At 45.2% G+C, this 25,656-nt stretch overlaps 1 protein-coding gene and 1 pseudogene across 1 annotated transcript in view; one reads left to right on the plus strand and one right to left on the minus strand.

The window, feature by feature from the left end:
* The window catches only part of LOC146175270 (uncharacterized), a 303,458-nt gene that overhangs the window by 141,405 nt on the left and 136,397 nt on the right, over positions 1 to 25,656 (plus strand). The window lies entirely within an intron of this gene.
* Positions 6,827 to 25,656, minus strand: part of LOC146175272 (uncharacterized) — a 40,480-nt pseudogene continuing 21,650 nt past the window's right edge.

Here is a 25,656-nt window from a genome sequence, read left to right on the forward strand (position 1 = left end):
CAAAGCTTTCTCCAGCGACTCCTCTCTTCTCATCAGATGAGCAAAGTAGCTAAGTTTTAACTTCAGAATTTGACCCTCCAATGAGCAGTCAGGGTTTATGGTCGACAAATCGACTGATTTGATCTTCTGGCAGTCCAAGGAACTCTCAAGAGTCTCCGCCAGCACCAGAATTCAAACGCGTCAATTCTTCGGCGGTCTGCCTTCTTCCCAGTTCAACTCTCGCATCCATACATTGTGACTGGCCATTGGGGTTTCTTGGCAGAAAACACTAGAGTGGGTCAACTTGTCAACTGCAGCATAAATGACCCCAGTGAATAAGTGAGTGAATGCAGATTGGCCGTACAGAACTTATGTACACAACCTTCCTTGCACATACGTAAAGTGTGCTCTCTTGGACACCTGGCGATTAATTGCAAGAAATAATTTGCGTCTGCTCTAAAGGCCGAGATCATAAAACAACTGTCAAGTGGAGCTTGAGAGAATGACGCCCATCAGCTGTACGAGAAAGCCAACATAATAATCAGTTTTTCGTGTTTGATGACACAGTTTTAATGGTAATGGCTTTCTGCATAGCAGCTAATATTTATTTAATTCCACAGGTTCTTGAAAATGTTTTTCTACATATTGTGAGCCGCCGTGTGGAAGAAGGCTAGGTCAAGACGGCGAGGTCGTGGCGGCAAGGACAGCGAAGCCTTGTCTAGCGTTTTAATCCGATCACCAACCCAGGCACGCGCCGGAGCCGGAGCCGCGAGACGATGATGATGGTATGTAAAAATGAAAGATGATGATGGCATGTACAAATGAAAGAAGGTCCACAGAAGGCTCACAATATGCAGTGCATGAGAGTATTATAAATGGGCATAAGCACTCACTGCATAACCGGGTTAGAATAAGGGAAACGTGTACACACAGAATCAAAGAAAACCAGGTAAGGATTGCAATGAGCATTCAATTCAATCTTTATTCAGCATTTTTACAGAAAAATGCAGGGAGTGGGGACAAAAAGATGGTCTGCGGCAAGCTTGACTCAGCTTGCATTTGACTCGGCCTCAGTTCGCAAGCAAACACTTCAACAAGAAGATATGTTCATTATTAATATAAACAGCGCGAACACGAAAACAAAGGACAAGATAAAAGAAAGCCACAGTACTAGCGCTGACTCACAACTATGCCTAAGCCCTTTACTCCAAGGCCCAGAAAAAACAAACATGAAGAAAACGAAACAGTCACGTGAAACAACCCCTGGGTTCACCTGCTGCACAAAAAATCACTTAAAAAAGACACCTCTTTGCTTGAAAGAGCAAGAGAAGTCTTGCTGACACACTTATTGTCCGTTGAAATAAAATATGATTCCACTACCTCTCTCGTCATCTCTTTGTGGCAATACAAAATCCTAACCTTGTCAAACTTAGGAGTGGATTTCTTCTCCTTCTTCATTATTTCACATGAATGACAATGTGATACAAGAAACGTTTTGTCCTTTCCACTTTCCAAGTTGTTCCGGTGTTCATGTAGTCTCTTATTATTACATTGTCCTATATAACTGGCTCCACACAGTTATATAGGACAAGAGACTACAGGCAATTGACTAGTCTCTAGCGATTGTTGAAAGATACGTGAAAGTATTTCACTCGATATAGGCTTTGTATTTTTCAGTATCGACTCCACAAGAGATAGAAGGGTTTAGGCTATCTATCAAAAGTGATATACCCTCAGTAGTTATAGTAATCGGTTCCATGAAAGTCCAGTCATATTCGGGAACAAACGGTACACTGGAATAGTCTACCTTTGTGAATACAGACGAAAAGAATTCGTTGAATTTTGATGGGCAGTCTTCATCGGGAACAGGTAAATGTGTTTCGTCTTGTAATGAAATGTTGATAGCGATCTTTCTTCGGTGCAGTCACCTGCCAAAACTTCTTGGGCGTTGATTTTAGTAGAGCGGGAAGGTCGTGGTAAAAGTACTTATTTTTAGAATCGCTTATGGCGGCACAGTATGTTTTCACACAGTCTTTATACTTGTTCCAATCGGACTGATCGCCAGTCAACAAGGCTTTCTTGTACAGACGTTTCTTTCTGTTCCTTAATTTTCTGGGGGATTTATTAAACCAAGGATTAGACCTGTCGTTGCTCACTCGAATTGATGGGACATAAAGGTTGACCAACTGACAGATCTTATCTCTAAAAAGTACCCAGTTTTGATCTACTGATCTGGAATTAAATGGTGGTAGGAATGTGTGGTGATAAAATGCATCAAAATCTGCATTCATTTGTGAATAGTCGGCCTTATTGTAGTCTCTTATGATCTTGATTTAGCGACCGGAGTGCTTATGAAGGAATAGGATTGGCAACTGCATTAGTTTGTGATCACTGTGATCACTGATCGAAATACGTAATGTCGCCTACAGTGTCAGGAGTGCTACTGAAAATAAGATCCAGTGTATTGGAGTCACGTGTGGGACTGTTTACGTTTTGAGACAGATTGAAATCCAAAGCGATGTTTAGGAAGTCACGGGATGTAGTGCTAGCGGCGGATAAAGAAGACCAATCGATATCTGGAAAATTGAAATCACCGAACAGGTAGATGTGCTCGCAAGGGTATTGCAAAACAGCAACTTCGATGCTGTTGCGGAGATTGTCGACAAAGCAGTGATTATAGTCGGGTGGTCGATAACAGGCACCTGTCAGCATCTTTGTTTGGAACAACGTACAGGCTATCCAGACAATTTCAAGTGGTGAAGATGTGTCAATAGCAAACGATTTGAGTGTTTGTTTGATGGCTATCAAAACACCTCCACCCTTTCTTTCTGAACGGTCATGTCGATAAAGAGAATAAGTATTTCTTCCAGGCAGTACTTCACTGTTGACTATATCAGGGTGCAGCCAGGTTCAGTTAATATAAGAATATCAGTATTATTGTCATCAATGAAAGAGCATAATTCGTCACGTTTCGGAAGCAAGCTGCGAATATTGGCATAAGTTACTGATAAATGTAGTGTGAAAGCGCTCCAAGCAGTAATCGCGCGTGTAGCGGGGCCTGATTTCCTTGCTAGCTAGCTGTAAAGAACGACAGAGCAAGCCTTTTTCTTTGTTGTAAATGTATGTCTTGCCGCCCATGCGCATTTTATCCACAGATAACCTGAAATTCTTATCCTCAGCCTTAGCATGTTCTATTAGTCTTTTACGTGCGAGTCGTGTGGCAGGCGAAAAGTCCTCGCTGGTAGAATAGCCTGAATCGTTTAGATTGTGAGCAGCAGATAAGGTTGTCTGTTTATCCTTAAAATGAGCCATCTTAGCAATTATTGGTCGATGCTTGTCAGCAGAAAGCTTTCCTATACGATGCGAGCGTTCGATTTGAGATCCGGTAATTGTTATATTGAGAAGCGCAGTGCAAAGGTCTATTAACTTTCGCTCTGAGGATGGCCAGTCCTCTTTGGCGTCATCTGAAATGCCGAAGAAAAGCAAATTTGACAGTCTACATCTATTCTCAGCGTCATCGCATCTCGAATGCAGTTGTTTTGAAATATCGGACGCTGCATCATTGCCACAAGCAACAGCTGAACTAACGCTGGGGGAAGCAATAGCGGTTTCAAGGGCGGATACCCTCTCCATTAGATGCTGAATTTGATTATCAGTAGCTATTTTGTTTTTCTTTGAGGCCTCTCAATTCGCCTATTTCCGCTTGCCCCAACTTTACCCTTTTTATTGCATTAAGGACAGATGTGAGGGCACTGTCATCAGGACCAGGGTTCTTTTCAATGTCACCACAAAGAAGGAGTAGCAGATCTACCAATGATGCGCGGAATTTCGACAGCAATAGTAGGCAATTTTTCACCACACCCCACAGTTTCAATGGGCACGACACCGCTACCAAACAATAGTTACTGCTTTTTAAACAAGTGCAATGGTTCAAGTAACTAACCTAGAAAAGCAGGATGCGTGAGTGCCCCATTCCAGCAGCGGTGCCGTACCCAGTCGAGGCCGGTGAAAGCGGACGTTTATATGCCACGCCGATAGTGCTGATAGCGGGTGCAGTTGTAGAATGCCGATGTTGCCAGATAAAGTTTCCGTTGTAATCCAGACTTGACCGTGAGATGTTGATCATAAAGGCTTGAGCGTGAAATGGCTTGTTTGAGCACAAGCCATGCTCTTCGAAGAAAGTGGGTCTGGTATGATGATCTTCCGAGAGCCAGGCTGACGCGCTACACAGTAGCGAGACCTGGAAAAGCAGGATGCGTGAGTGCCCCATTCCAGCAGCGGGGCCGTACCCCTCGTGAGGCCAGACATCTATCTTCTCCCCGGGTGAGCCTAGTCAGCGGTTCAGCGAGATCAGCGAAGTTATTCATAAAACACCGGTAGTAACTGCACAAGCCGAGAAATCTGCGAACAGCTTTTTTATCACGTAGAATCGGAAATTCCACAACAGGAGCAAGCTTATCAGGGTCGGGTGTCACGCCGGCGGCGCTGACGACATAGCCTAGGAATTTGAGCTATCGGTAGCCAAAGTGGCATTTCTGCGGCTTAATTGTCAGGTTAGCGGATCGAAGGGCTTCGAGTATTGGCCGCAGGCGCTGAGGATGTTCTGCAAACGATTCTGCAAAGACCACCACGTCATATAGGTAGACTAGGTAACACTGCCATTCAAGGTCGGCGAGGACAGTGTCCATCATCCGCTGAAATGTGGCCTGCGCGGAACAAATTCCAAAAGGTAGAACGTTAAATTCGTAAAGGCTGTCGGGTGTCACAAAGGCTGTCTTCTCACGATCTCGCTCATCTACCTCAATCTGCCAGTAGTCACTTTTTATATCAATGGACGAAAAATACTTTGCACGCCGAAGGCGGTTGAGAGAATCGTTAATCCCGCGGCAAGGGGTAAACATCTTTCTTGGTTACGGCGTTTAGCTTGCAGTAATAGACGCAAAAATGTAGCGTGCCGTCTTTCTTTTTAGCTAGAACGACCGCCGAGGACCACGGGCTATTTGAAGGCCGGATAACATCATCTTCGAGCATCTCCTTAACTTGTGACTTTATAACTTCACGCTCGGCCGAAGGGACGCGGTAGGGTTGCTGGCGGATTGGACGCACATCATCGAACGTCACGATTTGGCTCTTGGCGATAGTTTGATGCACTTTTGACGTTGATGTAAATTCTTTGAATTTACATCAACGTTGATGTAAACTCTTTGAATTCGAGTAACAATGAAAACAGCTGTTCACGCTGGTTGACCGATAGCTCTGAGCTGACATCGAGATGGTCGAGGGATGTGGGTGGTGGCATGGTTTCTGAGGACGAGCACTCGGAGATATCAGACATGCATTCTACGGTAGCTACTGAAGCGTCACGAAAAAGGTGCTGATACTCATGCGTAAAATTGATAAGTACCTGTGACTGATCACAGTGAAGATGGATCAAACTGCGGGCCACGCAGACTCCTTGAGTCAACACTAACGAGATGTTAGTTTCGGCTATTGCGTCACTATCGTGAAGAGCATTGCATTCGACATTAACGAAGCTGCTGGTTCGGGGCAGTAGCGTGATACTGTGCGCATAAACTCAAAGCACATTGAGTGGTCGCTTTATACTGTTGAGGGCTACTGCTCTCTCAGCAGAAAACGAGACCTTAAAATCCCGGAAGTCAATAATTGCTCCATATTCACGAAGAAACTCTACGCCCAGAATCAGGTCACGCGAGCAGCTTTTCAGAACAAGGCAGTGTAGCGCAAACGTTGACTTTTGAATTTGAACTCTGGCCATGCGCACGCCTACAGGAGTAATCAGATCACCACCGAACGTGTGTGCCAGCCTATGAAGTCAAAACCTTCCTGAGAGCTGCGACAAACTTGCTGCTCAAAATGCAATAATCGGCTCCAGTATACAACAAAGCTCGAACATGGCGACCATCCAGTATTACTGGTATGTCCAACGAAAGCTGCTCACGAATGTCAGGCTTCTGAGTCGTTCGCTGCTCTGCGTCGGTTTACGCGGTCTGCTTCACCTGCAATTCGTCGTCGTTGCGGATGCGTTGCTGCGTCGTCGGTTCCACCGGCAAATCATCGTCGTGGCGGGTGCGTCGTGGTGGCGTTGAGGCGGTGTTATGATCGGTAACCACGCACTGTTCCAATAACGATGCGTAGTCTTTCTGTGTCCGCGTCGATGGGGGTCTCCCGTGCAGCGATGTCCAGCGAGCCTACCCCCGAAGGTCGCTGGTTCCTGTTCTCGCGTTGGGGACTGGGCGATCGGCCCTGCGCTGCTGATGAAGAACTCGCAGCAGATGGAGAAGGGCGAGCCCTGGGAGTCGGGGACCGATATTGCAGCAGACGAGACGGAACACCACGGCGCTGGTCACTGACAAAATTTTCAGCGGCTCGGCGCCGTTCGCCGTAGTGAGGCCGTGGTGAAAGCATAACGACCGTCGGTCGGGGGTACGCCACTCGTCTGCTTTCTGTGTAGACGGTCGGGAATTTGTTACGTACTGGATCACGGGGGCTGGTGTTGTCGGCACAGCTACGTTAGCAGGAATGAGGGACGGCGACTGGGGCGGAGATTATTGCAGAAAATCGGCGCATGCAGGGCGGTGACACTCAGGTGGGGTAAGAGGAGGATCAGGGCGAGGTTCACCGTTTTGAAACAGAGGCCGGAGCGCTTGCTGTACCTCGTCGCAGATAACGCTCTCAATGGAGGTAGGTGCTGGTTGAGGTGTCGGAGTCGGAGTTCGTTGCGCACAATCAAACGTACGAGTTCCCGTAGCGCAGATGTGTCGATGCCATGCGATGGTAACTCGGCAGAAACGGAGGGGGCGTGGACGGTACGATCTTGTGCCGAAACTCACTGCTGAAAACCTTTCTCCATCGTGGATGTTTCCACAAGACATTCTGCGACAGTTTTCGGAGGTTTGCGGAACAGGCCAGCAAAAAGCTGCTCTTTGGCACCACGCATGAGGTAGCCCAGCTTTTCGTCCTCGGACATCGTAGGGTCCACGCGCTTGAAGAAGCGCGTCATGTCTTCGATACACGCCGCGATAGTTTTATTAGGCATTTGGACCCGAGATTGGAGAGTGCGTTCGGCCCTTTCGCGGCGATCTGAGCTTCTGTAAGTTGCCACAAGCTGACGCTTGCACTCACTCCAAGAAGACAGCTGCTCGTCATGGTTCTCGAGCCACGTCCGAGCGCCATCGTCAAGGCTGAAGTAGACGTTTCGAAGCCGGGCAGCGTCATCCCAGAGGTTGAACGCTGCTACCCTTTCGTAGTGCTGCAACCAGTCGTAGACGTCTTCATAGGTGTCCCGGTGAAAGGTCTTTGGGACGCGGGGGTTCTGAAACGTCACGTAGGGGCGGGTCGCGCCAGGCATTGCGACGGCGTCGTGTCTACCGGTAATCATGAGGTGGTGCGCCTCGTTGCCTGCGGCTGGTGCGGTGAACAGGCGTTTTCTCGAATATAGGACTAGCACTCCTGCTGAGTCGAGGGGTACGGGACATCAGTCCTCACCCCCACCAGATTTGTCACGGCGTTGGTGACTGGGCCAGATTAAGAGAGGCGGTGCCGTTTTAGGTCCTCTGTTACTCTTAATTTAAATAGTGATCTCCCGCATAATCTATCTTCTACTGTACGTGTGTTCGTCGAGGGCTGCGTCATCTACCGGAGCATCACTTCCAGCACAGATGTTGACCGTCTGCAATGCGACATAAATCTTGTGGAAAGTGGTGCGCTAACTGGCTAACGCCTTTAAAGGGGTAGTAAAACAACTATAATCTCATTTAATTGCCGTCTCTCTTACCCTACCCCGAACTAAACTATTTTCGGGGCATCGGTATCTAATACATCCACACATAAATATTTAGGAATCACCCTAACAAGGGATCTTTCTTGGAACACCCATGTTATGAACATAACCAACGAAGCTAACCGTGGTCTTGGTTTTTTGAAGCGTAACCTGCGTCTGGCACCGGCTGCAGTAAAACTTTCCGCATATTTAACTCGTGTCGCCCTAAACTAGAATACTCAGGCTCTTTCCTGGATCAACCCAAAAATAACCTTTCTAAAACACTCGAGTCCGTTCAAAACCGCACCATACGATTCGTATATTCTAATTACTTATACCTTACGAGCGTAACATCATTGAAAGCGAAAGCTAACCTTCGCAGCCATAAATCCTGTCATAAATAGCAAGACTCACATTTTCACAGGTTTTATCATTCCCCTCTCAGGCCTTCTATTATCACCCCTGCTGTTCACTTGGCGCCAGTCACACCTCGAGCATCCACTTCTGCGCATCACTTTTCTCCCACACTGGAACGACAGCCCATCCTGACCTTGAATTTTTTAAATCATTCATCGCCGCGCTAAAACTCCCCTAGTGGGCCTTTGAGGCCCCAATAAATAAAAAATAAATATTTTAAATTGGCTGTAATGAAGTGCATTCGGACGATTCGCCGGTAACCAAATACGAGGTTAAGAAAGCCTTAGAAGCTGTGACAAGGGGAAAAGCAGCTGGGGAAAATTAAGTAACTACAGACTTGTTGCAGGACGGAGGGGATACAGTGTTAGAAAAACTGGCCACGCAATGCCTGATGACATCGAAAGTACCGGAATCTTGAAAGAACGCTAAATCTTTATTCGTAAGAAAGGATTTGAAAAATTACAGACCAATCAGCTTATTATCAATTACCTAGGTAACTGCTAATGGATCTGGAAAAAGGCTCCAAAGGATCAAGAAGCATTTCGGAAAATGTACTCTACCATCGATCATATATATCCACGCTCTAAGCATGATGATAGAAAAGTAGAATATATAACCAGACCTTACACATACCATTCCTTGACTACGAGAAAGCATTTGACTCGACCCTCAGTGTTCATGCAGGCATTGCGACATCAATGTGTAGGTGAGCCATATGTCAAAGTACTGAAAGATATCTATAGTGGCTGCACAGAAACTATAGTTTTGCATAATGAAAGGGACAATTCCCTTGTTAAGCAACTCAGCCGAACAACCGCTACTAATGATAAATGATCCAGACAAGAGAAGCAGAAAGGTAGGCCTAAATATTAATATCCAGAAAACTAAGATAATGCAAAACATCCCGGGAAAGTAACATCAGTAACATCATAGGTTGCGAAGGGTTGGAAGTTGTAAGCGAATATGTCTATTTAGGACGGCTATTGATCGCAGATCCGGACCGGGAAATGGAAATAACTAGGCAAATAAGATTGGGATGGAGCGCATTTGCAAGGTACTCGCAGATTATGTTTTAAAACTGGGAAAAACAGTGGCGCAAATAATTCACACACAAAAAAAGAAAGAGAGACACAAGGGGACAACGGATTATATTTTGCACCAGAGATTTTTCCGAGTTTTAAAAGATGGTAGACCAACTAGGCTGGCAACATCATTTATTGGTCAAACATTATGACTACAGCTTACCGGAATCACTCTAGAGAAGAATGCATAATATGTGCATCCTACCGGTACTGAACATAAATGTTGATGAAAACGGTTCTACTTACGATGAGGACAAAACAAAGGGCCATGGAACAAAAAATGGTAGGTGTAACGCTAAAAGATAGCAAGCGTGCGAAGTAAGTCAGAGAAATAACTCAAGTTACTGATATTGTAGTGAAAATCAACAAGAAGAATTGGGCATGGGCAGGACATGTAGTGCGAAGAGAGGATAGCCGATGGTCGCTGAGGGTATTAAACTAGATTCCAACGGAAGGAAAGCATAGCAGGGGGCGGAAGAAATTTAGGTGGGTGGATGAGATTAAGAAATTCGAAGAGGTCAAGTACATGCAGCTATCACAGGACAGGGTTAATTGGAGGAAAATGAGAGAGGAATTCGCCTTGCAGTGGGTACAGTTTGGCTGCTACTGATGATGATGATGCATTCGCAGGTGAGTATAATCAGGCGACGTTTGGGGGTTTTATTATTTTCAGAACTTTTTCAATTTTTTGACGCAATATGTTCGGTAAATTATTGTAAAAAAACGTTTGAGGTATGGAGAATACCTCAGTAATCTTCGATTTGCTGATGACATTGCCTTGATAAGCAACACGGGGATGAACTGCAAATAGTGATTGATGACCTAGACAGGAAAAGTAGAAAGGTAGGCTTGAAAATTAATATGCAGACGGCTAAGGTAAGGTAACAGCCTCGGGAAGGAACAGCAGTATACATTAGGAAGCGAAGTACTGGAAGTAGTAGGCGATTATGTCTACTTAGGACAGGTAGTAACCGCAGATCCGGACCATGAAAAGGAAATAACAAGAAGAATGAGATTGGGATGGAGCGTATTTGGCAATCACTCACAAGTTAGGACTAGCAGCTTACCGGTATCGCTCAAGAGGAAAGTATACAACAGTTGCATCTTGCCTGTACTCACCATGGGGCTGAAACGTGGAGGCTAACCAAGAGAGTTCTGCTTAAGTTGAGGACAACCCAGAGGGCTATGGAACGAAAAATGGTAGGGGTAACATTAAGAGATAGAAAGCGTGCAGAGTGGGTCAGAGAAAATAACTCAAGTTACCGACATTCTAGTAGAAATTAAGAAGAAGAAATGGACATGGGCAGGACATGTAGTGCGAAGAGAGGGTAACCGATGGTCACTAAGGGTAACAAACTGGATTCCAAGAGAAGGTAAGCGTAGCAGGGGGCGGCAGAAAGTTAGTTGGGCGGACGAGGTTAAGAAGTTCGCGGGGGTCAAGTGGATGCAGCTAGCACAGAACCGGGTTAAGTGGAGAAATATGGGAGAGGCCTTCGCCCTGCAGTGGGTATAGTCAGGCTGATGATGATGATGATGATGATGACAGTATCGGTTCAATGCTAACGTGCTTCGGTTTAGTTTGGCCGTGCGGAAGAGTCTTTTCTTATTTTTTCTTCATTTTATGCCACTTATTCTCACAGTTCCCTTTGTCATATAGGATGGTAGTTTTTTGCATGTGACTCAGGATGTTGGAGTGAAGAAAAATGTGACGCTGATTTCCAGTAGGTAAATGGAGGCCCCTCCTGTGCTCCTTGAGGTTACAAAATAAATAAAAACGAGAATTTCCTAGTATTAGATGTGAAGTGACGGCAGAAACGCTTCCGGCGCGTGCAGGTTCTTTAAAGAGTTGCGCCGGGTTGTTCGTCAGACATCGTCTAGAACATTTCTTGCTTCAGCCGTCGCATTAGGTTGATCAACGTTTGGAAAGTTCAAATCACCGAACATGACAATAATGCATTAAAGAGGACTAGGGCAAGATTAGATAATATATTATTATGTTTTAAAATAAATCTGAATTACTATTTAAATTTTTTAAATGCTGTGTAAGTTTTTTTGTATGCTTCCGGTATTTCTTCTCTATTTCTTCTGTTTTATCTGCCTTTGGGTGGCCCTAGATTATCTTGAATTATCTTTGCAGTCATGCAAATTCAGGGCTTTATAGAGCATGCGCACATATTTTTCCTCGAGTTCGTACTTTTTTCCTTCCAATTTTCAGTTGTAAGTTAGCGCTCGTCCTGTGTGCCTCTCCTGTCCTTGTATGTTCCGCGCTAAGCCTCCCACTTATCATGTATTACCAACTAGCCCAGAACTCTACTTTACTATTTGGAGGGCAGTAAGGAATGCCAAGCAGTACAGATTTAGGCGAGGCTCGAATAAGAGGCAAAATAATTTCGCGGTGTGAAATAAGATTATGCTGTTGCAGCGCTGGCAGACAAGGATAAAGGATAAGGGACAAACAACTGCGCTGAACTTACAACTTTATTTTGGACGCTTTTGATCCACCCATTTATAATTGACAGAAGGAACTGGATACGCAAGCGCACTCACAACACAGATATAGCAGTCTCCGTAGCAGCATCGCAATATCTCGCAATCTCAGATGCCGAATCGCAATCCCAGTAGCCCTATCACAATCTCAGTACGAGAAGGCCGCCCCACAAAAAAACGACCGTGGGGCAACAAACACAGAAGAGGCTATAAAAACAAGGCATAGAAGCAAGTAAAAAGAAAATGCAGCATGGTAAATGAAAAAAGGCGTGGAAGAGCCAAACATAAACACGGCAAAATCATGAAAAGGTGAAGATGCATGAAAAACAGCCAACAAAAAACATGCCAAAAACTTCAATGAGGCGAAAGATAAAAACAGATAAAATTTCATCAAAGAGGCAACAACTAACAGCCAAAAATTTAATGAGAGCTAACACAAGGTGAAAAGAAGGTGTCAGCGAGGTGAGAATTAACAAAATGAGGCAATAATTAACAGCAAAACCTCAATGAGTAGGTAAAATGAGGGGCATGGATATCGTAAATGAGGCGAAATCAGCAGGTCAAAAAACGAAACAGAGAAGCAAGAAAAGTCTTTTACATGGCTGGGATGCAGAGTACTTATAAAGAGCCGGACAAGAAAGCGATCTCTTTTTCTCGGAGGGCTACTGAAGGCACGCCGACGCAGTCTGCTTTCAGGTTGTCAATGAAGGCGGCTCAGCTGATTCTTGTTTTTTGCCGAGACTGTGGTGTTCGCAAATTTTGTAGGGTCGTTCTTACAGGGTGAGCACTCTCGACAGGGCATAGCCAGGCTGCTTGATTTCGTGTCTTTTACGTTCAATTTATGCCCCTGTAGTATTTTATTTACACAGCGACCGATCTGCCCAACGCATTCTTTGCCGCAGGAAATAGGAATAGAATAGACAACTCCTGTGGCTCATGCGACACACGGTTCTTTATTCTTTGTTGTGCATTCTTTTGTTCGTCCGGCTGGCTTGTTAACGCGCTTACAAAGTCTGGAAAGGCGGTGAGGTGCAGTTGTGTGTGTCCCTAGTCCTTTGTCCTTGTCTGCCAGCGCTGCGACTCCATAATGTTTGATAACCGCCACCAACTAGCCCAGCAGAAACCCTACACTGAGATACGATATGAAGGAAGATTAAGTGGTGCACATGATAACTTTTATCTGGTGGATCCCCCCAGCTTCCAATGGGCATCTTTGCGATCCCTGTAATAATAATTAGTTCATACGAAGGGAAATGCGCAGTATCTGTCACACTGGTTTCTGTGGACACCTGAAGCGCGCCGTAAGGGAAAGGAGGAAGGTGGGAGTTAAAGGGGAAAGAGAGAAGGAGGAGCCGTAGTGGAGGGCTCCGGAGTAATTTCTGCCACCTGGGGATATTTAACGTGCGTTGACATCGCACAGCACACGGACGCCACTTCGTTTCGCCTCCATCGAAACGCAGCCGCCAAGGTTAGGTTCGAACCCGGGTACTTCGGCACAGTAGTGGGGCGTCTTACCACTGCACCCCCGCAGGCGGGTAAATGTCAAAACGGAGAAGGTTTTTCAGTATTTCGTGGTCGCATAAGTCGACAGTTAACCGCGTTCTGAGGAACTCGGCGTTGAGCAGGGGTTAGAGGGTTCGACTGGGCCGAGGAAGGGTCCTGCCATGTTCGCGATTACTTATTTTCTTCGTCGTGGGAACATATCCTGCCCTTCAGAGGCAAGAAATGATCTAACACTGTCCGTTTCAGAGTGCTGGCGATATCTCACGACCGGCGTGAAGGTCAACTGCTCACCTTTAAATTTCAACAAAACAAGGCGTCAAAGACTTGGAATTAAACATTGCAATCCACTGAGAATTTTCAGTGATCAATTTCTGGAAACATAAGGGATCATCACGATTGTAGTAATTTAACACGCTCCAAAAGCCCTCAACATATGGCAAAAGTTACAAATTGGCGTTGGTTGTTTGTGCCTCCAGACCGGACGAGCAGTGCGGACGTTCACTCTACGCCACGTTTACCACCTAAAGATGAATTCTGTAGGAGCAGCACGTGCACATTGCCTCCCATTTTGTGCACAGCCACCGCTTCAAAGAAATAATATGCACAGGGATGGTTTGGCTTCGTCACTGATACATTTCCTGTTCTGTCAAGCTCTCGTGTTTGCACTCCAATAAGGGTGAGCACTACCATTTACAATTGGTTCGTTTTTATTCTTCTCCACTTCACTGTGACCACGAAGTAGTGAGCAGTAACAAAATGTGTGAACAGTAAAGATTAGCTAACTTCAGAGATTTTACAAAACTGGGTCTTCAGGTTTCATTTTGAGCGATGAAGAAGGAAGTGAATTTACTGCGCATACTATAAGGCAGAGGAAGTGAAGAAAAAAAGCGGCCCCAATCTAGGATATTAATTACAGGTTTTATGGTTATATAACGGTTAACTCCTCAAAGTGACTCAGGCTGTGAGAGACTCCGTAGTGGAAGACTTCGGAAATTTCAACAACCTGGGATTCTTGAACGTGCACTCACATCTTAGAGTACACGGGCGCCTTGTTTTCGTCTCCACCTAAAAGCTGCCGCCGCCGTCCGGCTCAGTAGACGCGTGCTTTAAGGCCGATTCACCCGACGGACGAACCGTGCGCTGACCGAGCACCACGTCGTCCGACATCCCTGGTTCCGCCGCGTCCGGATGAGGCCCTGGATGGACATAGTGGACGACGGTGCTGATGGAAACTGCCGCAGGCCGAGGCCACACCAATCCACAGCTCCACCACGGCAGACGAAATTGGAAGGTTACGGCACTCCAAACGAATCTCGCAGCATTGTGAAGGTGTCTTGATGGCCAGTGAGGCGAAAGAATCGACGCACCCTAAATTGACTCTACAAATGCGCCACCACTACGTTAAAAAAATAAAGCAAAATAGATGTGACCCCACTCAGATGTATTTCTGCTAGACAAATAGTACACCACTCCCATATTTTGAGCTGGGAAACACGCGCGCCTGGTTTTGGCTTGCGAAGACGGCGTCATCCGCGGACGAAGTGGAGCCAGTGGCTTCGGGTCAAGTGGTGCTCGTCCGCTTGAGGTTTCCAGCAACTGCAATCGTTGTGGCGATCAGCTTTAGCACTTACTCAGCTCATTAACCACTGACCAGCGGGGTCGGCAGAGGCTAATATTTATATTGTCAGCGTGCATTGTTCTACTTCAGCAGCATCATCCTTCCATCATTGTTTCTGAACTGTCGTTGATTTTGTGCTGCTTTTTCAATAATAAGGGTGCACCGTAATCGAACTCGTTGAATACACCTGAATGCGTCTCGCTAGCGCTAAGAGAATGAAACGCCATATGCGTGGGTCGAATATATCGTCCAATCCTGTCTCTCCTCTTATGACGTCCTCCAACCAACTGTTATGCAATTCTATGGATCTCCACGCACGAGGGCTTAGCTGGTAAAGATGTGGTGAATATTAACGCTCGAGAATCCACTGTTGGGGTAGCAGTCCATTCAGTCCGTGACCACCTGCTTTCTTTTCATGACGTGGTACGTCAATACTACCGCCTCGAGCGCCTTCTGCATTGTCCTGCATAGCGCAAAATCTTTCGTCGCGAGATTCTATGGCGTCATCTTCATGACTCGCACATTTTCCATAACCGCCTTCCTCGACCTCATCCATCCAGTTATCTACACTTTTAAGCTTGTCATTACTGGAAGGCCAGAGTCAGCCTCGACCCCATTATGTGGGAATATGTTCGCCACTCCTCCCCATCCACCCTTCAAGAAAAAAATATAGATCACTGAATAATATGTCAAAGGAGCAGTGGGGGGCTGTGCTGAGCAGCATATTGACAAAATTTGGGAGAAAATTGGCTCTCCATCCCTCCCTGTCGCATGCGGGAGGCCAAGAAAAAGTAAACACGTTTTGAGTAAACCGGTCCTGTGCTAGCAGCATCCACTTGGCCCCTGCGAACTTCTTAACCTCATCCGCCCATCTGCCTTTCTGCCGCCCCCTGCTACGCTTTCCTTCCCTTGCAACACAGTTTTTTAGCCTAAGCGACCATCAGTTATTCTCTCTTCGCACTACATGTCCTGCCCATGCCCATTGCTTCTTCTTAATTTCTACTAGAATATCAGTAACTTGAGTTATTTCTCTGACCCACTCTGCATGCTTCCCATCTCCTAATGTTACCCCTACTATTTTTCGTTCCATAGCCCTCTGAGTTTTCCTCAACTTAAGTAGAACCCTCTTGGTTATCCTCCACGTTTCAGCCCTCTAGGTGAGTACAGGTAAGATGCAACTGTTATATACTTTCCTCTTTAGCGATACCGGTAAGCTGCTAGTCATAATCTGTTAGCGCTTTCCAAATGCGCTCCATCCCAATCTTATTCTTCTTGTTATTTCCTTTTCATGGTCCGGATCTGCGGTTACTACCTGTCCTAAGTAGACATATTCGCCTACTACTTCCAGTGCTTCGCTACCTAACGTAAACTGCTGTTCCTTCCCGAGGCTGTTGAATATTATCTTAGTCTTCTGCATATTGATTTTTAAGCCTACCTGCCTACTTTTCCTGTCTAGGTCATCAATCATTATTTGCAGTTCATCCCCCGAGTTACTTAGCAAAGCAATGTCATCAGCCAATCGCAGATTACTGAGGTATTCTCCATCTACGTTTATCCGGAACTGCTCCCACGCCACGTCTCTGAATACTTCGTCAAGGGAAGCTGTGAATAGTACTGGGGAGATCGTGTCTCCTTGTCTAACATTTTCTTTATGGGAATTTTGTTACTTTCTTTATGCAAAAGTTTGGTTGCTGTGTAGGCACTATATATATCTTCCAGCACTTTCACGTATGGCTTGTCTACCCCCTGATTTCGCAATGCCTGCATCGCCACCGAGGTTTCTACCGAGTCAAATGCTTTTTCGTAATCAATGAATGCTATGTATGAGGGCTGGTTATATTCCGAGCATTTTTCTATCACCTGGTTGATGGTTAGAATTTGATCAATAGTAGAGTACCGTTTCCGAAAACCTGTTTGATCCTTTGCTTGATAGCAGCCTAAGCCAATAAGGCAATTAACAACGCCTTATCTCCCTATGTGTAACAGTCTAGGAGAGCGATTCAATTGTACCCCAAGCCTAATGCCACCCGCCTTCGCCGAACATGACGGACAAAGATGGATGTTTGGAGCCTCCGTCACGGTCCTGCTTCGATCGCTCTATTTGTAAATAATAACCCCCCCCCCCCCCCCCCCCCCCGGGCGTACTAAGCACGTAACAGGTTTCGTGAAAGGTGCTTAGGTATCGAGCACTGACCGTTCCATCTATCGAAGGAGGCGTATAGACTCGCTAGCTTGCCACCAATTCATTCGGACATGACTGAAGGCCCATCCACTGCGAATAAATGGCCGCATTATCGAGAGCCCGGGACATTCTTTGGAAAGCCTCAGGAGTACGCTGACGAGTGGCTGAAGCATTAAGAATGAATGAGGAAATATAACCGCTGGAGCCTGCTACTAAGCCACCTAACGTGGTGTTCGGCTCAGCCGCCCTGCTTTCGACTTGTTCGACAATCCCGAGGATTAACAAAGTACATGGGCTATCTTTACAAGCGAGATGAAGGAAAATATGGGAACGAATCTGCAAAGAAGAAGCGTGCGGAACAGACGTTGCTTCACCGGCCACAAGTAACCGGAGAAACTTGCACAGCATATATCGAAGCTATCTTAAAGCTATGCAAACTAGTGAATACCAGTATTTATTTATTTATTTACTTATTTGGGATACTGTCACTCTGGTCAGGACCATGATACGAGTGGTAGGAGTGATGCTTGAAGACGAAGGTCGGCCACCTCCTAAAAGGAATCGTGGAAAGCGTTTATAGTTTCCTGATTAGCAAAGAGAGCTTGAGGACCACCGCCGACTTTATAGAACATTGTGGAACATTTGAAGCTGAGCTGCGTAGAATGACTCCCAAATCCGAACGACTGGCCAATGTCACTTCTATAGCCAGGGTTGAAGCCTGTCCTCCCCTTTTTATGGCTGATGCGATACGAGAGATTGTGCGCGAGGAATTTTCGGCATCCAGAGACACCTTCTGGCCTGAAGAATATGCCGCACTGTTGTGCACCGCAGGCAGCTATCGCTGCCCTGTCCATTCCGTGGGTCCAGCTTAGCAGCGCTTCGCATATGGACGATTGAAAAAACTGTCCCCAACGTTAGGTCCACCAGCCGGCGGGGAGGAGGACCGCTTGCCCTGGAGACATGGTTCGTCAGCAGCGAGAGCCTGGTTGCAACCTACGTCGTGACTGACTTTGTTAGCCATGCTGGCGCCTTCAACTTTCGTGTTACAGGTGTGGCCAGATATCGCCAGATTCCCGAGTGTTCAGCACTACCTACCCTCGTCTAATATTCACAAGCGATCTCCGCCTATGTCCGCTTGGGACATTCGACACATTTGCGGTGTTCATCACCTGCATCTGATCGCAGTGTGACGCCGCCACCCCAGCGGCACTCACCTTCGCTTCAACGTCGTTCTTCCCGTCCGCCTTCGGAAATTAGGAGGCGTAGCTGATGGAAGATGGAAGATGGATCACCATACCTCTGATTAGAACTTGCTGTTGGGCGAGTTGGTTCATACTGGACAAAGAAATAGGATACGCAAAAGGGACGATCACTTAAGAGGAGAACACTGGACAGGCTGTGTTTTCCTCTTAAGTGATCGTCCTTTTTGCGTATCCTATTTGTTTGTCCAGTCCGTACCTCTTGCCATGTTTAAGGAAAAAATTGGATTTATTTATTGATGGTGTGAAAACAATGGCTCTTTTACCCACCACAGCTACAGTATCTTTTACGAGTTTGAGTCGAAACGACAAGCGTGAAAACTTCGTCTCTGTCTGTTTTTCGCGCTGGTCATTTCAAACCATCGCCCATCAACTCACCCAATCAGCAATTGCGAATGAGTATGAGGTTTAAGAGCCGTTTAGGCAGGAAAGTAATGTTTAATGGTGATCGTGCTGTGTTCTTTCGTGGGGTAGGTAGTGAACCTTTAGTTCCACTTGGTGTGCGTGCTTCAGTGTTGTTCATTCATTCATTCATTCATTCATTCATTCATTCATTCATTCATTCATTCATTCATTCATTCATTCATTCATTTAAATATTACTCTCAGCATTGCAGTCTAATACAGGAGTGGGAAAAACAAAAAAGGAAATTCGCATTAAAAATGGGAGCCCGTTTCAACAACTATAATAGTCCGGCACAAAAAATACAAGCAAACGCTCTGGACGCAAAGCAGGAAAACAATACAGCAAAAAAAAGAGGATTATGCATGGGGACAACTTTTATATGGGTACGTCATGTTCAAAGTATGTTTTTAGGCTTTCAAGAAAGGTATAGTGTTACTTTTTACAGCGAAGTCAGGCAGCATGCTCTTTAATAACTCTAGGAAAAAAAGCTGTATTTAAAACAATCATTATCAGAAAGCGACACAGTAATATACACACTACCGCGATGTCTTGATGGCCCAGTGGGGTGTATTGCAAAATAGTGTGATGTATTATTCTTTAAGTGGCCATAGATTAGAATAAGCGATACTTCAGCCTTTCTATATTTAGTGCGACATTCTGGTTTTTCGAGGTTGGCTAATGGCGAGGTGGCGGTATCTGCTGTAGACGAAACGGGAGAAAGACTTTTTCAATTTTTGTTTTATTCGATGCAGTGTAGAGGGTCCCACACAATTTATTCATATTCAAGTACCGGTTTTACCAGTATTCTTATATCGGGAATTGCACTGCGAATGTTATGACCTACCCCCCCCCCCCCCTTCCCCCCTGTATGGAGCATTCTAGAGTAGGTGAGAACTGAAGCCCTATTAACTTGTTCACCTGCAATGCAGTACGGAAGTATTTTTCTTCCTGGTGACAGACATGATTACAGATTTATTACAGATTTACAGCGCACTAGTTTACAATTTCTCTTTAATTAGTGTTCAGGTCTTCTTGATCACATGGGGACTTGACTGTTTTGTGCATCACGCTATCATCAGCGAACAGTGATCGATTTTGGAAGATCAGTTATAAGAACTAAGAATAAAAGGGGGCCCAGAACACCGCCCTGTAGCACACCTGAAAGCACTGGGGAAGAAGTCGATTTATAACCTCTTATATATGCCAACTGTTTACGGGAAGAGAGGTAGGAAGAAAACCAGATTGATATTTTGGGGTGTCTGAATATGGCGCTAATTTTAAGCAGCACCTTTGGATGGGATACCGTATCGAATGCTTCTTGTAAAGTCTAGGAATATTACGTTAGTTTGACGAGGGCATTTCTTCCTTCGATAAGATCATGAACGGTTTCTATAGGATGAGTAACTGTGGAAAGGCCTTTTCGGAATCCATATTGAGAAGGATGAAATAAGTTGTTATTTTCAAGGTACGCCGTAAGGTGTTCAATAAAATGTGTTCAAGCAACTTAGAACATACAAAGAAGAGAGATTAGTCGGAACATATTGATCATTGATGTTGAACCACTCTTATAAATCGGAATAACTTTGGCATGCTTCCAAGCGGACGTAAAAGGACGGACGTGTGTTAAATATATTTGAAAATCTTTTGTGAGGTACCCGGCAACCCACTCTGCATATCTGAACGGAAGTTCTTTTGGAGTTTCATCGGGGCAGGAGGCTTTTCTTTATTGACAGTTGATGAAGTAAGTTTAGAACTGCTTGCTCTTTGATGTTTATGTCTTGAACTGGAAGGCAGACAGGTGAGTTTATTAAATTTGGTGACAAGCCGTCGTCAGAAGTGAAAACTAAAGATAAAAAAGAATTGAGGCTTTCGATACGTTCTTGACTATTATTATCTCCCACTCTTTGAGTCTTCGCTGGATTAACATATCGCAAAAATTGATAGGTGCCTCAGTGGAAAACTTCTTAGCCACATTGACAAGACGCATAAGTTCCTTACTCATTTGGCTAATGACCCTACTCTCGTTACGGTGGGACCTATTCCTGTTTGCCATCCGTTTACGTTTTAATTTTCGGTTGGCATGTATGATTTTTCTCCTGCTCTAGGGATACCTCTTTATTTGTACAATTTAGGCGTTTAGGAATAAACTGCTTAATGCGGCGTTCTACCAAGTTTGAGAAGAAAAGCCTTAGTTCATCAATTCAGTTCCGCTATCGACAAGACAAATAAAGTCATCAAATGGACGCTCGAGGTAGCCCAAGACATCATCAGTGGCCACAAAATTTAGAATCGTCTTACGAATGCTATGCGAATGATCTGGTATCATGTCTAAATCCATTATTACCATTTTACGCTGAGTTCACATGTACGTAGATATGGTAGCAGTTCGGAGGAGACAATCACTAGGTCAAGATGTCGTTTCACATATCCTGGTGTAACATTCGACAACTTGGTTTAGGTTATAACAAAAAGTAAGTTCTACTAACAGCTAGGTATACCCGTTGTACTAAAGGAGAGTGCATTCGAGTCGATTCCTGGTAAATTAAAATCAGCAGGATTGGGTTATCATGATTTAATATTGTGTCCATGAAATTTCTCAAATGGACAAGCATGTGTGGAGGGGAGTCAGGGGCTCTATAGACAGCACCGACGAACACCGAGTGGTTGTTCAACTTAGTATTAATCCACATTGATTCTATTTTAGTTGCATAGAACTACCAACACAAAAAAATACTATATCGCTTTTAACCATAACTGGCACCCTACCACCTCTTTCTATCCTATCTTTTCTTACTGTTGTATAGCTTGGTGGCGTGACCTATGTATCCGAGAAGTTATGATGAGGCCAAGTTTCAGTTATTACCAAAATATGCCGTTCGTGCTCTAAGATAACGCTTTCAGTGGCGGCTACTTTATTGACCGTGTTTTAGCGTTTATCTTTATAATCTTAAAATATGCATTGGGAGAATTATTGAGTCACATATGCTCGCTTTCTGCTGAAGCATGACACCTGACTTTCTCACCTGTGACTTCATCCCAAACGTATGGGACATCGCTAATTTCAACCTCAACGAAGATTAGTTTAACTTTCTCGCCGTTGCTCCTCTCCACGTCTAACGAATCCCAAAGCTTTTTACAGATATCTCAACAACTGTTTTAGAATAGCCTTCCGATATGCTAGTTTCCGTGCCTTTGGGCTTGTGACAGTTGAGCATAATTTTCATCGTATCTCTAAAATCTGTTTTCTCTAAAAATGTTTTCTTTCCTAGCCTATGAATTATTTCGATAAAATTAAGTTTCTGTCCACGTTTTTCTGCAAAAAGTCATCATTCACCTTCTTCAACAAAGTCTCTTCATTTTCACGCCCTTCCTCTTTTACACCCCTAGTTATTAGATTGTTTCGACGAGATCGGTCTTCTACATCATCACGCAGTCTGGAGATACTATTATTGTTGGTCACTTGACCATCAGCAACACTTTATAAGTCACCGAGCCTTTTGTGTGTTCCGTCAAGACTGAAATTTGTTTTCGATAGTCTGACGCGTGGTTTTTATTTCAAGAATGCGTGCGTCAGAAGATGCTTGGTTTTGCTGAATTTCTAAAACTTTGGAATATATTTCCTTCTGTGTGCTATTGATTTCATGGCACTTTTTTTTTTCAGTAACAAAGCTGGCATTAGAATCGATGTCTCCAGACAGCTTAAGTAATAAGAGTTCCATTAAAAACAGGCACAGACACAGACAGACACATACACAGGCACAGACACAAGCTTATGTGGTGACAACACTATTATACCAAGGTAGTCGCTACGGAATCCACACTTTTCTTCACCAACCAGCACAAGTAAGGGTACGTTCGGTGACAATGCCATGTCACCGTGTCCACTGAAGCAGGAACTTACAGGCGCGCCTTTTATATCCACCGGTCTTGATGTCCCGTGATGGCGTGTTGACGTCTACGTGCCCGAAGATGGAGCGCCGTAGTTATTTTCCACGTGCCGAAGCTAGAGCATGATGACGTCGGATGAAAATGCGCAGAACGAGCTGTACCTTTGGAGCCATTGCGCCGCGATGATTTCGTCAAGCTGCAGACAAAATCCTTCAGCAGGGAACGAGGTCGCCTTACCAGAAGCGAAGAGCAAACACCCAGCGAACACCTGCACAAGTAAGGGTACGTTCGGTAACATTACCACAGCCGTGCCGCCGTGTCCACATGTCCACTAGTTATTAGTGGCCTAATGCTTAGACCAGAGTTAGCAGCGCTGTCTCGGTCAACGCATGATGTGATTCTTGGGTTTCATTTATTGTGAGAGTGTGGTGCAACTTTAGATTGCCGTACGGGAGAGATTGTTTTGAATTCTTCGCTACTTTCGGCTCTTGCGGATGAATCGACACCGGAGTTTAGAGCCTTTGCAGTGGAAGAAGACACAATTGTGCCAGGTTTATCTGCACCATTCCTGCGGGTTTTCTCTAATCGCTATCAGTGCAAGTCGTTTGAAGTTGTAGTAGACCCTAAAACACTGACATAATCAAAAGATATCCTCTTTCCTCGTTGCGTCGTTCCTGTGACCAAAGGCCGCACCGAGCTCTGGACAGTCAATCACTCTTCAGTCAACCGAGTGGTTGATTGAAGGCACCGGTTGACTGAAGGCACCGGTTGACTGAAGAGTTGACTGAAGGTTGACTGAAGTCAACCACTCTTCAGGCACCGAGCTCTGGACAGTCAACCACTCAACCACGACGATGCCAGCTGTTTGCCTCGGGGCCCAAAACGCCCGTTTCGAAGTAGGCGTGTCAGGTTCCGTCGCGGCGTTTAACAGCTCTGTCAATGAGCAGCAAGTGCAACCAGGTAACGTGCAGCAGGTACAACCCAAGTATAGGCTATGATTATTAAGTCTCTCTCCACAACTGAGAGTCGCATACTAGCGGAACTATTTTTGAAGAATTTGACAGTGTCAGATTTGCCAAGGACGACTCAACACCGGGTGCGCACCTCCGATACGCCAGATGCCCTACCGAGTCTCAGCAACTAAACGTAGGGTAGAAGATAAGCAAGTTCAAGAGATGCTAAAGCGCGGCATTATTCGAGAAGCTCCAGTGATTGTTAGAAAGAAAGATGGCAAATGGAGGTTTTTGTTGATTACCGTTGCTTAAATACAGTCACGAAGAAAGATCTCTACCAACTTCCATGTATACATGACGCAACTGGCTGTCTTCATTAGGTTCCTTTTTTTCTTCTGTTGATTTCAGATCGGGCTACTGGCAGTTCCCCATGCACACTGCACATAAAGAAAAAAAACGGCATGCATAATACCAGGGCTTATGAATTTAACGTTATGCCTTTTTCCTTATATCATGTGCCTGCTACATTCGAACGGTTTGTGGATACAATCCTGAATGGACTAAAGTGGCAAATTTGTTTAGTTTATTTGGATGACATTGTCATTTTTGGCAAAACGTTAAGGGAGCACAGCGGCCGCCTAGATGTCGTGCTTGATTGCATGGAATGAGCCGATCATGTACTGAATTCAAAGAAATGCCACTGGGGGGACCGTGAAATAGTTATTTTTATTCAGTTGATAAAAAATGTGTTCGACCAGATCTCAAGAAAATTGAAGCTGTCAAAAGTATTGCGGTGTCCAATCAATAAAAGAGCTGCAGAGCTTTTTAGGTATACGCTCGTACATTCGACGCTTTATTCTAAGATTTGCAGACATCGCTTACCCGCTCACGTGTCTGCTACATTAAGATGAACCATTCAATTGTATCAGTGAATGTGACGCAGCTTTCCGTCATCTGAAATTTCTTTTGATTTCGGGCACCATCCCATGCCCCTTCTGTCCATCAGCACCAATTGAAGTACACACTGATGCAAGTGGTATCGGTATCGCCGCTGTATTTGTACCACGTAATGGCCACGATCATCCCGTGGTAGCATATGCCAGCCGCCCGTTGAGTAAGTGCAAAAGGAATTACAAGGTTACCGAGCAAGCATCTCTCGCCGTTGTTTTCGCTGTACAGCGCTTCCGCTCCTATCTGTACGGGAATGTTTTTACCGTCGTAACCGACCACCATTCCCTTTGCTGGCTCGTGAGTCTTCGTGACCCCTTTGGACGGCTACCTCGATGGCCTTTGCTCTTGCAAGAGTTCAGTTTTATTGTTGTGCATAAAAGTGGCCATAAACACTGGGAGTTTGTTTGTCTTTCGCATTTCTCGCTTCAGACGTCTGTTGATGACGCAGAGAACTTCCATGAATACTTGGCTTCACTTTCACAAGTTTTCCCTGATTTTCGACTTTTCCGTACTAAGCGATGAAAAAACGAAACATCAACCTTTTTTTATGCCGCCAAAGATTTTATAAAGCAATCCCTCGCATTCGCGAGTCATTGATTTATAAGAAGAATTTCGTCTCCGGGAGAGCACGCCTGCTTGTTGTCGTGCCAGAAAACCTAAGAATCACAGTTCTTGAAATGATGCACGACGATGCCACGTATGTTCACTTGGGTGTGGCCCGAACTCTCCTCCGCACACAGCAATGGTTTTACTATCCACTTCTATATAGCCAGCTGTGTGCAATGTCAACGTTTTATGTTACCAACTTCAAATACAACGGGAAAAATGCTTCCGATCAAACCTCCAACAGCCCAGTTTGAGATAGTTGGCACTGATCTTCTCGGATCCTTCTCACGGTCCTTTCAAGGAAACCGATGAATTCTTGCGCGCGTAGATTATTTAATCCACTATTGTAAGGCTGCCGCGATACCATTCGCCACTGCGTCGGAAGTGTCATTTCTTACTTCGATTCGTCATTCTTCGGCACGGCCCTCATGCGTGACCACGGACGCCAATTCACAGCCGACGTTGTCGAAGAACTTCGCCTCATCGCCAGCAGTTTTCGACACCATATCATCCGAAAACGAACGATGTGCTAGAACGCACTAATCG

This window comes from Amblyomma maculatum, chromosome 11 (genome assembly GCF_055883805.1).
Source record: "Amblyomma maculatum isolate TAMU_Amacu chromosome 11, ASM5588380v1, whole genome shotgun sequence".
NCBI classification, from domain to species: Eukaryota; Metazoa; Arthropoda; class Arachnida; order Ixodida; family Ixodidae; genus Amblyomma; species Amblyomma maculatum.